This window comes from Megascapheus bottae, chromosome 2 (genome assembly GCF_031878675.1).
Source record: "Megascapheus bottae isolate mThoBot1 chromosome 2, mThoBot2.hap1, whole genome shotgun sequence".
Classification (NCBI taxonomy): Eukaryota; Metazoa; Chordata; class Mammalia; order Rodentia; family Geomyidae; genus Megascapheus; species Megascapheus bottae.
In genome coordinates, this window is record NC_143510.1 from 87,452,320 (window position 1) to 87,466,971 (window position 14,652).

General features: G+C 42.8%; 1 pseudogene; it reads left to right on the top strand.

The window, feature by feature from the left end:
• The first annotated feature begins 4,122 nt into the window (after nt 1-4,122).
• LOC150067483 (ras-related C3 botulinum toxin substrate 1 pseudogene) lies at nt 4,123-4,817 on the top strand (annotated as a pseudogene).
• Nucleotides 4,818-14,652: the final 9,835 nt, after the last annotated feature.

The window sequence follows — 14,652 nt, forward strand, 5'->3', positions numbered from 1 at the left end:
CATTCAAACTCTTTATCCTAGCATTTCCACTACTAGGCATATATCCTACATGTCATATGAGCACCCAGTAATTCATGGAGACATTTTGTAGAATTTGTTTCTAATAGGTTCAAACTGGAAAGTTCAAATGTCTGCTGACAGAAGAATGAATCTACCTATTGTGCATTATTTGCAAGAATATCATGAAGCTGGGGAAATGAACAAGTTATTGCTACACACAAGAATGTGGGTGGCATTGTGTCACGTTGAGTAAAGTGCACCAGACATGGAAGAATAAATATTCTATCACACTATTCTAACAAAGTTCAATATGCAGAAAATTTCCACCAATCAGGATGGTGATTAGCTTTGGGAAAGAAGTTGGGAACTCAAAAAGAGCGCCTGTTTCTGATCATGGTCCTTTTCTTTCTTGATGGGTGTGGTGATTAACAAGTAATAATCTGAGCTAAACCCTTGAGCTTTGTGTATAAGCAAGGGGTTTCAAATGAATTGCTTGAAGTGTAATAGACTCCAGGGAGAGTATAAGTAGTGCAATTCTTTAGAAAGACTAAGTCAAAGCCCAACAAAATAATCACCAGAAAATGGGTACTGGCAAAAGGGGAGGAAGGGGCCATGTGGAGAGGGGGAAAAGAATGAAGGGGGAAGAGGAAGGAATGCAGGCAAGCATTCATTCATTGCATGTACCACAGAAAAATAAAGAGTGAGTCAAAAGGCAATGAAGATGATGGATGACATAGATCAAGATGCATTGTATACATAGACTGCTTTGTTTAATGGCGAAAATCCAATACATAACCTAAAAATTAAGAGGTGTGGGAAGGTGTGAGTTGGGAGGGGTGGGTGACAATGTGGAAAGGAGTGACATTCTCAAGATACACTGTATTCATGGCCTGCTTTGTTGAATGGCAACTCTTTTGTACAACTAATTATAGATAATAACCCCCCCCAAAATGAATGTGAAAGTAATTCCTTCTAGTTCTTTTTGGAAGAGTTGGTTAACAGTTCCTTGTATCTGGTTCAATTTACTTCTGAAGCTGTCAGAGCCTGGATTTTTCTATAATGGGGGACGATTTATGGATGTTGATATTATCGTATTCATTATTGACTTGCTCCTATTTTCTGTTTCTTTGAAATTCAGTCTTGACAGGTTGCAAGTGCAGGAGATAAATTCATTTTTTTTAAGTTATCCAGTTGATTGACTAGTTTAGAATTCTTCACAGTAGTCTCATTAGCCCATGGGGTTAATTGTCATGTTCTGGTTTTGTGTGTTCTTTCTTGTTCTACCTTCCTTAAAATTAATCTATTTATGGATTTGGCAATTTAAGTTAACAACAACAATAACAACAAGAAAACCCAAGTCCTTCTTTTTGTTAAACTTTACTATTTTTTTCTGTCTATAATTTATTATTTCTGCTCTCATCTTTGTTGTTTTCTTGTTCTTTGGGACATTCTCACTCTGCTGTGTTTCTTTTATCTTGAGATATTTTCAAAACTTCCTTTTTGATTTCTTGTTTGCTCTATTGGTTATCTGGAGGCATGATTTCTATGTGCGTAAAAATCTTCTGTTTTCTTCCTCTCTCTGACCTCTTCTTTTATAACATTGTGGATAGAAAAGCCGCCTCACATGATTTCAGTCTTGTTAAATTTGTTGCAGCTTATTTTATATCCAAAGATACGATCTGTCCCGTGGAATGTCCTGTCAATGCTTGCAGGGTATGCATCCGGGGTCACTGCTCAGAACCTGTCTGCTGAGAACTTTAGGTCTCAAGTACAATTCAAGCCCAATGTTTCCTTATTGATTTTCTGTCTAGATCATCTGCTCATTGTTGGTAGTGGGATTTTGAACTCCCCAATTATTATTGTAGTGCTGTTTATCTTTCTCTTTGCATCTATTAATATTTGCTTTATATATTTAGCTGTGCCTATGGTGGCTGCATATGTATTTGCGGTAGTTATATCCCTTTGACAAATTAGCTACCTTATCATTCTCTAATGAAATTCTTTATCTTTTTATTATAGTTTTTGGCTTACTCATTTTGTCTGTTATAAATATCGCTACTCTTGCTCTCTTTTGTTTTCTATTTGCATGGAAAAAAATGTTCCTATCCATCCACGTTCAGCTGAGTTTAAAGTTCATATGAATTTCTTGCAGGTAGCCTGTACTTAGATATGTTTTTTAAAAATCCATTAGTCACTCTGTCTATTTGACTAGACATTTAAACAATTTACATTTAAGGTAAGTAACTGCAAATTATTTTTTAATGTTTTATGTTATAAATCTTTTGTCCCTTTTTCCTGTCTCCCTTTGTGCATTGGTGGCTTTCTGTGGTAAGCTCTGATTCTTCTCTTTTGTTAGTTAAAAAAAAATGACAGATTTTTGGCTTACTCATTACAACCAGGCTTAAACAAAACATCCCATAGTGGTAGTGGGAGATTAAGCAAATGACTTGTTTGACCTCTACATACATGGCTACAATTTGCTTTTTTAAATGTATATTGTGCATCCTTCACCCATCTTTACAGCTACAGTTATTGTTAATAGTGGACTTCTAACTTTTGGACTCCTAACTTTTTCAGTTGGGGTTTCCTCACGACATTTCCACACATGTATAAAATGCACCTTGATGCAGTTTCCCCTCCTTCGCCTCCTCCACTTTCCTCTGTAACTCAGTCTCAGCAGGTTTCATGGTACTCTTTCGAGTCATACATAAAAAGTACTTCAACAATATTTTCCTTCACTGCTTGAGCTTATGCCTTTAGCCCTTTTGATTTGATTTTTATTTATTTACATATTTACATATTTATTCATTGAGGAAGGGTATTACTAACTTTTGCCTAGGCTGGCCTTAAACCCAAGATCTTTGATTTGAATGGAGAAGTACTGAAAGATCACTCTTTGGAGTAAAATATTCTTCATCAGAAGCTGTTTTATTCTTTTAGTACGTTGTATGGATCCTCGTACTCTCTCCTGGCATGCTCGATCTCTGCACATCACTTTTATGTTGGTGGGATTTTATTGGGCTGAAGATAAGTTCCTACACTCTAGCTATGTGGGCCATATCTTTTTAAAGCTGTCATTTGGTCTACTGATGGAGAAGTTGCAGGAAAATTAAGCGAGAAAATCTTGCATGCTCAAAATAAATACTCGACAGGTATTCACGGTTGATAGTATGATTTTTATGGCAGTGGTGTTCTTACTGGCCTTTTTATATTCATCGTGGGAGGTTTCCATGAGGTGAACGAGGAAGACCGCGCACTGAGGAGTGAAGAATGAAGGGGGCTATGGTTTCCACCGCTGGGCAGCCACAGACCATTGTTTTCTCCTCTGAGCTGTGAACCCTTCTGGTCCTGAACCATGGGATGATCCAGATCAGCCACTGCAGGTCTCTGACCTAAGGGGGAAGAGGCACACTTAAACAAAGAGCTCAGGTGTGTAAGTTGAACCCTGACCTTGCGCCTTAATTCCATCTATGGCTTTGGGTGATTCATTTCTTTTCTAAATCCCAGACATTGTGCTTACAATAGTAGAAAAGTCAAATTTGCTAGCCAGTGTCTCTGTCTCTAACCTTCTGTGGTCATGCAATTGACCATAAGTGGTCCTTTTGTACCTCTTGACTAGTAATTATGGATGGTGGTCCTGGTACTTAACTGCTAATGAATGAATGATGACGATGATGGTGATGATGATAATGATGATGATTATAATGATGATGATTATGATGATGATGATAACTTCTCATTGAGCATTGTTTATACTCTATCTTTTGTGGCATGTACTTTATCCCCTTCTGTCTTAACCCTCAAGAAATTGTTTTCTAATTTCCCATTTTAAAAATGAGGCAGTATAGCCATAGGGAAACTAAATAGCTATCCTCAGACCATGGACAGAGGTAAAGGTAAATTAGAACCCAGGAAGCCTGAGGTTAGGCACTGCCCTGCCTTCCTGTTCTTTCTCATGCTTTGAAGGAGAGTCATTAGCAGTTTTCCTCAGCTTTGGGTGGTGGCTGCTGTGGGGCTTTGGCTTCTAGTCCACCGAGGGTTAGTCAGTGTGGACAGCAGCCCCAGCCACGCGTCTACCCTCCTGCCATTTCCATCTTTACCACCCTGGCCACCACCGCTGTGGCCCAGCGAGCGGCCCCGATGCAGGCCATCAAGTGTGTGGTGGTGGGAGACGGAGCTATAGGTAAAACTTGTCTGCTGATCAGTTACACCACCAATGCATTTCCTGGAGAGTACATCCCTACTGTCTTTGACAACTATTCTGCCAATGTTATGGTAGATGGAAAACCAGTGAATCTGGGCTTATGGGATACAACTGGACAAGAAGATTATGACAGATTACGCCCCCTCTCGTATCCGCAAACAGATGTCTTCTTAATTTGCTTTTCCCTTGTGAGTCCTGCATCATTTGAAAATGTCCGTGCAAAGTGGTATCCAGAAGTGCGACACCACTGTCCCAACACCCCCATCATCCTAGTGGGAACAAAACTCGACCTTAGGGATGATAAAGACACGATTGAGAAGCTGAAGGAGAAGAAGCTGACGCCCATCACCTACCCACAGGGGTTAGCCATGGCGAAGGAGATGGGTGCTGTAAAATACCTGGAGTGCTCTGCTCTCACCCAGCGAGGCCTCAAGACAGTGTGCTCTGCCCGCCCCCCGTCAAGAAGCGGAAGAGAAAATGCCTGCTTTTGCCAACCACCCTCCTCCTCACTCCAGCAGATGAGCAAGACCAGTGTTGCCAGTGTCTTGTCTTAAGCCGTTCCTTTCCTCCTCCCTGCTGCCCCTCCCCAGACGGGCATTTCACACACCTTTGAACTCGTCACTCCCTCCTTACTAACGTAGGAAGTGCTTTTCTTATAGATCCCCTTCTTAATGAGCCATATGCCTCCTACTTGTACTATAAAATCTTTCAAATAATGCATTAGAAATTTTTTTCCCTTCGTAGATCAGCAAAAGTGCATTCCTGTTTTCGCATTACTTTACTCAAAGCTAATAAGTGCTCTCCTTACTTTTCTAGTAACTTAGGTGTAAAAAAAATCATGTGTTGCAGCTTTACAGTTTTTAAAATATTTTAGATATTCTTAAAACTATGAACCTTAACATCACTCACTGTCTTGCCAGATTGCCAGCACTGTCATGTGACTAATCCCAACCCTCCCTCCCCAGGCGGGCCCTTCCCATGGCACTCCGCCATGTCCCCCTGCATCCGAGTTGTGTAACCCGCTAGTGCTGACCCGGTTCTGTACACCTTAACTCACTGGCAGGAGCACAGTGTTGGACCTTTCAACCACTAGAACAAAAGTTTTTTTAATTGACAGTTGCAGAATTGTGGAGTGTTTTTACATTGATCTTTTGCTAATGCAGTTAGCAGTATGTTTTGCATGTATGACTTAATAAATCATTGAATCATAAAAAAGGAAAGAGAATCATTAGAATGAATCCGTGTGGATAGTCTTTTAAATTTGTGTTCCACTGACCAAGTTTTCTTAACACTGGTTCTAAGCCTGGGTTTTGGAACTGAGAAAACGGAGGCTAGTAAAAGTCAAGTGAGTTTGCAGAGATTCTGACATTGGTTAGCAGCAGAGACTATTTCAGAGACATCCTTTCAAGTGATATTCCCAATGCAGAGTTCAGAGATTTATCTGCAATATGGCAACTAACTCTATGAAAGAAAGAAGCAAAGAGAGAAAGAAGCAAAAGAAGAAAGAAAGAATCAACCATCTCTATGACCTACTTCACATGTGAGATGTAAGAGTGTAAATGTAAATGTAAAAAAACAACCTACAAATAAGCAGCCTTAAATCTTCCAGTGTAAAACCATGTCCCCATGCTCCTACCACATATGTCTCTGCCTAGACCCTACCAGGCCACTCTTAATGAGCACACCATGGTGTCACCCATGGGAATTGGTGCAGGCGGGCCATCCTTTTTCCCTCCTGCATTTCAGCTGCTTGAAGCACTGACACCCCACAGGTTCCCACGGCAGGAAAAATATGACAAGTTAATTCTGCAGCCAGCCAGGCTGGAGCAAGCCTGGCAGTTTAATGAGAGGGTCTCTGATTGCTATGGCAGGAAAGAGAAAGTCCGATATGACAATTGCATTATCTGAGATTAAACTATCCCATGCAGGAAGGAAGGTGGGAGCTTGTGGTTTCTTTATTCTGTCCACCTGGCGTGGCTCATCATGGAGGCCCCATGCTTGTCAATGGGGAGAATGCATGATTGCAGTGGAGACTGGTGATTGTACAAAATAGCAAGGGCTGCCTTTGGAATTTTAGGGTCTACAGAATCACTCCTGATTGGGGGTTGGGGGGGTGAAGCACACAACAACTCAGCAGCCTGGTCTGGCCTGGTGCCGAGCCTTTAAGCCAATTCCCAGCCTTGTTTCTATGACTTTCCCCTCCACAACCAGCAAGTAAGGTGGAATTGAAAGCATGCCATTTTATAGAGAATGACCATGTCCACAAGAAGCACTTAATGTCACCATGGCTCCCATGCCAGAGCAACCAGCACCCCCGGAATCTTTCTTTTTTCTTCCCCACCTTGCTCTATTCCCATTTTAATACATGTCAAGTTATTTTTGTACCAGTATTGGCACTTGAACTCAAGACCACATGTCTTCACTGTGTCTTTCTCTCACAGCTGGTGCCATACCAAATGAGCCATGCCTCCACTTTTGGTGCCTTATTGGCTGACGGGAAATAAGAATCAAGAAGGGGAAAGTCCCTTCCCCTGCTGAGGTTTAAATCCAGGATCTCATGCATGCTAGGCAAGCACTATACCAATATGCTGGGCCAACTCTAATTTGACCTTGCTCCTCGTCTATGGACCTGTCAGTTGACTTTGGTGTTCATGGGTTGATACTGTTCCAAGCTTCCTTTGGATTTACCTGTAATGCTATGATTTAGATTTGCCTGATGGGCTCTTTTGCTCTGCCAGTTCTTCTGATAAAGATAACTGTTTCTGGCTGTCACCTCTTGTCACCCAGGCCATATTAGGATTGTTGAGGATTTTTTTGACTGACACTTGATGAGATTTCTTCTCTCAGATCCCTATTTGACCTTAGATTTATGGGGAAACTGTTAAGAAGTTCACAGATCTTATAGCAGTAACACTCCAAGCCCTAACACACAGACAAGAATGGCTGGGTGTTGGATGGGGAAGGGGTGTTAATTAGCTTTCTTGTCACTGTAATTATGACTTCAGAGAATCCATTCCATGGTTCCCTGGCAGGATTATCTTGAGCCTGAAGAGAGACTGACATTAGGATGACAAAATGTATGGAAGAGGTTGTTTACAACATGGAGTCCAGGAACAGAGAGGAAGGGGCTAGGAATAAAATAACCCCCTCCCAAAGACCTTCCCTATAATGGCCTATTTCTTCCACCTCCTCAAATTTCCAGAACCTCCTAAAATAGAACCATAAATACAGGAGCCTGTGGGAGATATTTCCTCTCTAAGCCATGACAGGGCAGGAGTAGGGTGGGAGAGCAAGGAAGATCTGGAGGAGCTTTTTCAGGATTCATGTTGGGGTAATACTGCATGAGTCAAAGTTCTCCTGGGAAACAGACCCAGGGGGGACACAAAGTCCTTTCTCAGATCCATGGGAACCGATCCCAGGAGCCTGAAGGTGTTAAACTCTCAGCATGCTTGATCAGGTGTCTCATTTGACACTGTCAAATGATGATGAGGGTCATGTGCCTATGACACGAGACATTCTCTTGTTTATTTTAAATCATCTCTACATTATTTGTAATCCTTAATATCATGCCAAAACTCATCAATAGTTGCTGAGCTATGTCATTTGGTGAAAGGTCTACATGCATTGAACACAGGGCTTGCTCCCCCCCCCCCATCCTTTCTGCTTCATGGTTGGTTGAATTCATGGATGTGGAACCCACAGATGCAGTTAGACTAATTGTGCTGGGGTTGGGGTGGATTGTGGGGAATGGTGACTTGACTATGGGCACTGGGAAGTCCTACAGTCTACTCGCTGCGTGTTCTAGTTCCAGGAGAGTCAGTGGTGTAAATCAATCTGAATCAAAAGTCGAAGGAGCCGGGGACTTGAGGCTGGGATCCCTGTCTGTGAGCTGGAGAAGATGAGATGGATGTTTCCACTCAGTAATGAGGCAGAATCAAAAGGGACCAATTCATCCTTCCTCCTCCTTTTGGTTGATTTCTAGCCCCCAAGGGATGATATTCTACTCACCTACATCAAGAAGGACAGTGATTCAGACCAGTCTCAAACATGCACTGCTTTAATGTAAGCACATCAGGTTCCTACATAACATGATCAATTCGAATTCCAGAACCACTCCTATTAATTAATACTCCTTACAAATGACCATCAATCACCACCATCCATGTCCACAGCATGCAGAATCCATGCAGGGCTAAGTGCATGCTAAGCACAGCATCTATGACTCTCCCACCTCACTGATAACAGAGAGATGAAGTCGATTTTACAGAACATAGAGAGGATTTGGTAATACGGATTCTCTTGTTTGCTTGACCTCCTCCCCGCAGGAAGAGAACAGAAGGATTTCTTAGTAAATTAGAAGGCAGCTCCAATGCTTCAAATGATGGAACACCAGACTCTTATTGGCTGAGTGGTACACTGGTTGACAAGACCAGAAGTATAGCAGATTTCCGAGTTGATTTAATTTAAGAGCTTACAGTACATTTGGGGCTGCAGACCCACCCTCCAATTCCACCATCCTCAGCTCTCTTGGATCTACCTTCTTTTGTAGTTTGCCTTGATCTCAGACTGACTTCTTAGTTGCACAGACTTAGACAGCTACTTGCTTCTTTTCTGGCAGAGAGTTGCTTTCTCATCCTCCTCAGGAATAAAAGCCTTGAACTTCACCCTCCCGGATAATATGGGACCAGAGGATGCTGACAGCTGGCTGGTGGAGGTCACACGGAGGGCATTGTTCTGACCTGAGAACAATGGAAAATAAGACTGTGGCGACAACATTTGAGCTTTCCAACCCTGTGTTTTGTGAAACCAATGATCCCCTTTTCAGCTCTGGCATGATAAGTATCTACCAAAAGACTTGTCATCTCTTCATCTGTCTTTCCTAGGAGGTGACTACAATCCATCTCCCCCATGCTGTGGGAGGTGGGAAGAGGAACTGACTGTTGGCAGGAGGAGGAAACAGGCTGGAAGCCACCTCTGCTTTAGTCACTGACCCAGTCTTTGAAAGGTTCTGTGTGGGGGGCGGGGAGAAGGAGAGGAAGGAGAGAGGGAGGTGGCTGCAGTTCTCTCCTGTTCAATGTGTTAGTAAGTGGGGAATGGGGGAAGGGGGAAGTAGATATGCAGTTCTTGGGTGGCTCTGAGTCCCCCGCAGGCAGGCAGTAAGGGCTCTGTATGAATGGTCTGACTGAGCCCTTCAGCATACCAGAAAAAGCATCAGAATCCCTATATGTGCCAGCCACCTGCTCTTTCTGGCCACTCACCCAACCAGTCTCACATCACAAGGAAAGCAAGCTCAGGAGTAGATCGCCATCTAAGAAAGAAAAATTCAAGATGCCAAGTGTTGGGACAGAAAGTCTCAGGATTGCATCTCCATTATTTTTGAATTAACATATATTAATGCTATGAGGGAGGTGTATGGTGAGATGGTGATAATTCTGGAGATGTGAATACACTGAACAGGTGCAGCCACTCCATTACATTCCTGTGTCCTCTCCTTTCCTCCTTTCAAACAATGGTAGGATTACCCAAGCTTTCCCACATATTCTCTCTCTCTATATATATATATATATTCTCTCTATATTCTCTCTCTCTCTCTCTCTCTCTCTCACACACACACACACATACACACACTTGTAGCATTCCTTCAATCTTCTTTATTTTTTAGTATCCTTTGCTTTTTCCTTCCCACTCTCCCCTCCCTCATAGTCTTCCTTCTACACTCATATCCATCCTCACTACCATCATCATCATCGTCGTCATCATCAACATTTCAGGTCTATATCAAAGAAATTGTGGAATCAGACAAGGTGGCAAATATTTGATGATGAAGAAAGAAAATATTGGACACACACACACACACACACACACACACACACACACACACCATCGAGCGTTAATTCAGCCATAAAAATGAAATTATGTGATTTTCATGAAAAAGGATGGGTCTGGAGAGATTGTTATGTTGAGTGATAGAAGGAAAGCTCCAAAAGACAGGGCTCATATCACATGTTTATGTTTATTTGGGGAGGCTAGACCTAAAGTGCCCAGCATCTTTCAAAGCAAAGGGCTTCCAATCTACCCTTCATTCTGTCCTGTTAACTGTAGACCTCATTAATCTAGACAGTTGTTGGACTTGAAGCCATTGCTGACTGTGATGCTGCATTACTTTGCCCTTTAGTCCACTTGAGTCTTTAAGTGCTTTCTTGATTCTTGAATTCCATTGCTTAGATGTTTCTGTCACTTACACAAACCCACAGGGCCAACAGGGACACTAGGCATCATCTATTGAGTACCTATTGCATACACTGAGTTTTACAGGCCTTAGTTCTAATGACACTGCATGTCTGCTAGTATCATTCCTATTTGTCCTGTGAAAAGACAGTGGTGCAGAACAAGTAACTTGCACAACGTATCTGAATTTATTAAAAGGGTAGTGCTAAGGAATTCTTATCTAAATTGTAGCACATCCTGTGACACAGGCCAAGCCTTAAAGGCCACAGCTTTTAACTGTTGTGCCAGAGCCTGACAAAGCTCCTTTCACCCGCATCCCTTTAATACAACTGGGAAAGGCTTGTATTTCAGAAAAATTTTGTACTCAACACTGAAGGAAACTGAATAGCAACAAATGCCACAAATACAGGGAATATAAAAAGAGCCAACTTTGCAAATGCACATATTTGACACCAGGAATCACAGAGGAATACAACAGAAAGCTTTGCTGCTGCCTGAACCTGTCCGTATGTGTGACTGTTGAGTGAGAATGGAGAAACTGAACTGCAGAGGTGGAATGAAATGAGCGGGGCAGGGCTGCAAGTTCTATTCTCCCTGGAAACTGTTTTGTCCTGTGGCTTTTTTTCATATATTTTTATTATAATTAATAGAAGGGTTACATGATATTTGCCAGCTAGGAGGGGGATTAATTCACATACATTGATACCCTTTCACATGTCTTGGTCCCCATTTCCCTCCCCCCCACCCCCGCCCCTCATCTTGTTTTGTCCTATGGCTTTGACCTCCAAATGCTAATATATTTCTGCTCCTCATCTCTAGTTTAGGCTTCTCATGTGAAACTTGATGGACAGCTCTACTTGGATGTCCTGTGGATAACTCAGTTTCTCTATATTTGGACCTATCATATGTCTTCCTTCCAAATGCTTTTCTACTCATCTAGCAAATGGTGTCCAATCTCCACTCAGAAAACAGATGCCTGAAGAAAAGTTGTTCCTGTTTTGTCCCTTGTATCCCATTGGCCATTAATTTCTGGCAGATTTGTTTTAGCCAAACATTTCTTGACTTATTCTCATGACCTTCATCTGTCTCAGGTCACCTCCATCTCTCACCTGGACTATTGTCATGGTTTCTGAATGACTTAGGCATCTCTTAATCTGTTCTGTAGGCAATGGGTAAGCTTTCCAATCACAAATATGATTATTCCATTTGTTTCCCCATATAAGCCTCCTAAGAAGTCTCTATTAGTCTCAAAAACAAAGACTAACCCTGCTTACTCTTCTAAACCTGTCACTAAACACTCTGGACTCTTTGTACTTGGGAGCTTGAACCTTGTTCCTGCTCTTGACATCATGAGATATTTCTGAGTATTTCTTTTCATGTGTTGGGACATCTGGGACTTTCCCCAAGCCCATCTCTTTCAATCAAATACTCTCATATCAATCCCTCTTTGTCTGGCTTCATCTAGATCCAATTTACTCCAATTTACTTTCTAGATCTCATGAAAATGGGATAAAGCACCCATACAGGCCTTAGCTTATTAGTTATCTCTTATAGCACTTTCTCGGCTTTATACATTTCTACTCAATATCAGGGAGTCTTTAAAGAGACCCCGATATCTAACAGATCACAGTAACCCATTTGTTATCACAGAACCCCACATAGCACATGCAACGTTCAATAAATATCTGAAGACTGGTTGAATAGATGGGTGCATGAAGAAATATGGAGTCATCAGGGTTTCAGAGGCTGTGATTTGATTCAACATGGGTGGTGCATACGAAAGACTGAGTCAAGTGGAACAAGCATTTCCAGAGCATGGCTTCTGCGACCAGCTGGTTGCTTCACAATATGAACCTGAGAGAGAAGAGCTGCACTTCTTGATTGGCAAGACCCCAGCCTCAGACCATTCTGCTCTCCTCACCTTTTAGCCACGCTAATTATGCATCTGAAGTGAGCAGACCATGAGAACCTTGCTGGCCCAGTTTGTAAGGACATTTTAAGAAGTACATTTCTAAGAGAAAAATTCATTCTCTTTTCTCTCATGTTCCTTCACTTTTATCCTCTCTCCTTTCCTCTTGAGATGGAACTTCCCACTGTTTCTGGGTCCCCCCCACTTTCATCTTCCACTTTGCATTCACTTGTAGTTTCATTGTGTTTTATTTGAGAATGTGGTGGCAGGACCAGGGCTACCGCATTTCAGAAGGTGGAGTGTCCATGTCTGAATTGATTATCAGGGTGCTCTGTGACTCACATACCCCGCATAGCGCCTCTAGCAGAGGAGGCAGTGGGAGAGGGAAGTCAGTGGAGAATGGGAAAAGATCAGTGTTAATTTCTCCCGATACCGCCTTGTGATGTTGCTCAGTCAATAAGAGATTAGACCAGAGAGAAGGCTTAAATGGTCATGCCTCTTCTCATTGCCTGATAATCCTCTCCTTTCCATTCTCACACAAGGCCCTGTGCAGGGCCCCGGTCTGTATGAAGCTGTGGATGCACACAGAACCCTGCAGGGGCTTCTTTCTACTTTGGGTATCTTATGAAATCCTTGAAGAATGACTTCTGGTGTTCTTTCCGAGCAAATGGAATATTGTGGAGAAGTCTTCTGCCTTCTGTTCTGTGGGATTGGTGGCTGGAAGGTAAGAAAAGACTGGGTGTGTAGTAATAAGATAGGAGAGAGAGAGAGAGAGAGAGAGAGAGAGAGAGAGAGAGAGAGAGAGAGAGAGAGAGAGAGAGAGAGAGAGAGAGAGAGAGAATGAACAAGAAAGCAAGGTGTGTGTGGGGGGGGGGAGTATACCAAGATATTATCACTGCTTTGTTCTGCATGCCCGGAGGTGGTGGCAGAGATCCCCGGAGCTGATGTTTACAAGATTCTCACCTGCAAGAACCCCCACCCCATCCCTTTGGTGTGGATGGTTCCTCTCACTTGCTTCCAGCTAGTAGGGATGTCAAAGGTAATGAAACATCATGCTTGTGATTGCTATGCCATGTTAACCTGATTTTTCTGGGGCCCTTGCTAAATCTAGCTGTCTCTGTAGGCAGCTTTGTAGAAGAAAGCCACCACACATCCATCCTGCAGATGTACACTCAAAATAACCAATGCTATGGACAAACACATGATACTAAAAGGGGACCTCAATTCTCAAGGGAGAAACCCACTCTGGCCAGCAACTTGATTGCGGACATGTGAGAGCCTGGCAGAGAATCCCAAGCCATGGCGAACTCCGGTTGCACAGAAACCAAGAGACAGCACAGTGTGTGTCACTATTACTAACAACAGCACATTAATATCACTCAGCTGCATACTAACAGGGACCTGATTGTAATTTTACAATATTAAGGGTCTCAGTTCCCTTTGGCTGCTGTCTCCTCAATGTGCATTTTCCCCCTGGTGTGCAGAAGAAGGATGTGAGCTGGAGGAAGGACAAAATGAAGTATGCAGAAAGAAAATACTAGATCTCCCAGCTTGTGTGGCTTGCCTGGTCTTCTTGTTTTCCCTGGTGATCTCTCACTCTTTCTCTTCCAAATGAACACAAGAAAAGTGCTTAGAAGGGTGCCTGGCTGTGAAAAATAGCTGTGCTGTTGCATTTATTTTTATTGCAGCAGATATCATCATTGTCATTGCCTATACTATCATCATCACCATCGTCACCACCTCCTTCTTCCCGCACATTTTCCTTTCCCTGATAGAGGCCATCTACCGGTACCTTTTTCACTGAAGTCAAAGATGGGAGCCTGTGTAAATGACATTTCCCAAACTTCCCTGTCACTCTTAGCATTTGGTTTCACCAAAGAAGAGACACTGTAGGAAGAAGGAAAGCTTAGGCGAGACTCTCCACTCTCTACTCCTGGCAGTATTGCTGTGATCTTCGTGATACTAGCTGGTGACAACCGTGGATCCCTTCTTGGCAAGCAGGGGCCCAGTGGGTGACTCTAGTCAGGATCCCCTAGCAGGGTCTCCTCTCTGGTGCCTGCCCTGACTGAGGCCTCCAGCCCAGCAGTGTGTGGAGAGGACCTTATGGGTTCTGTTGGAGAAGCACCATCGCTTGTTTTTGTTCCCTTAGCCCCACAAGTGGTGGATTCCTCCTGCAGTGACTTCTCTTTATTTCATCACCCCCTCTTCTTTTCTTGGGTTCTCAGGCTAGGCAACATTTTGCTAGCTAGTTCCTTTAGTTCCTTGCATCACATCTTTTCTTTTTAGGACATTCAATGTGACTTCTGTTTGT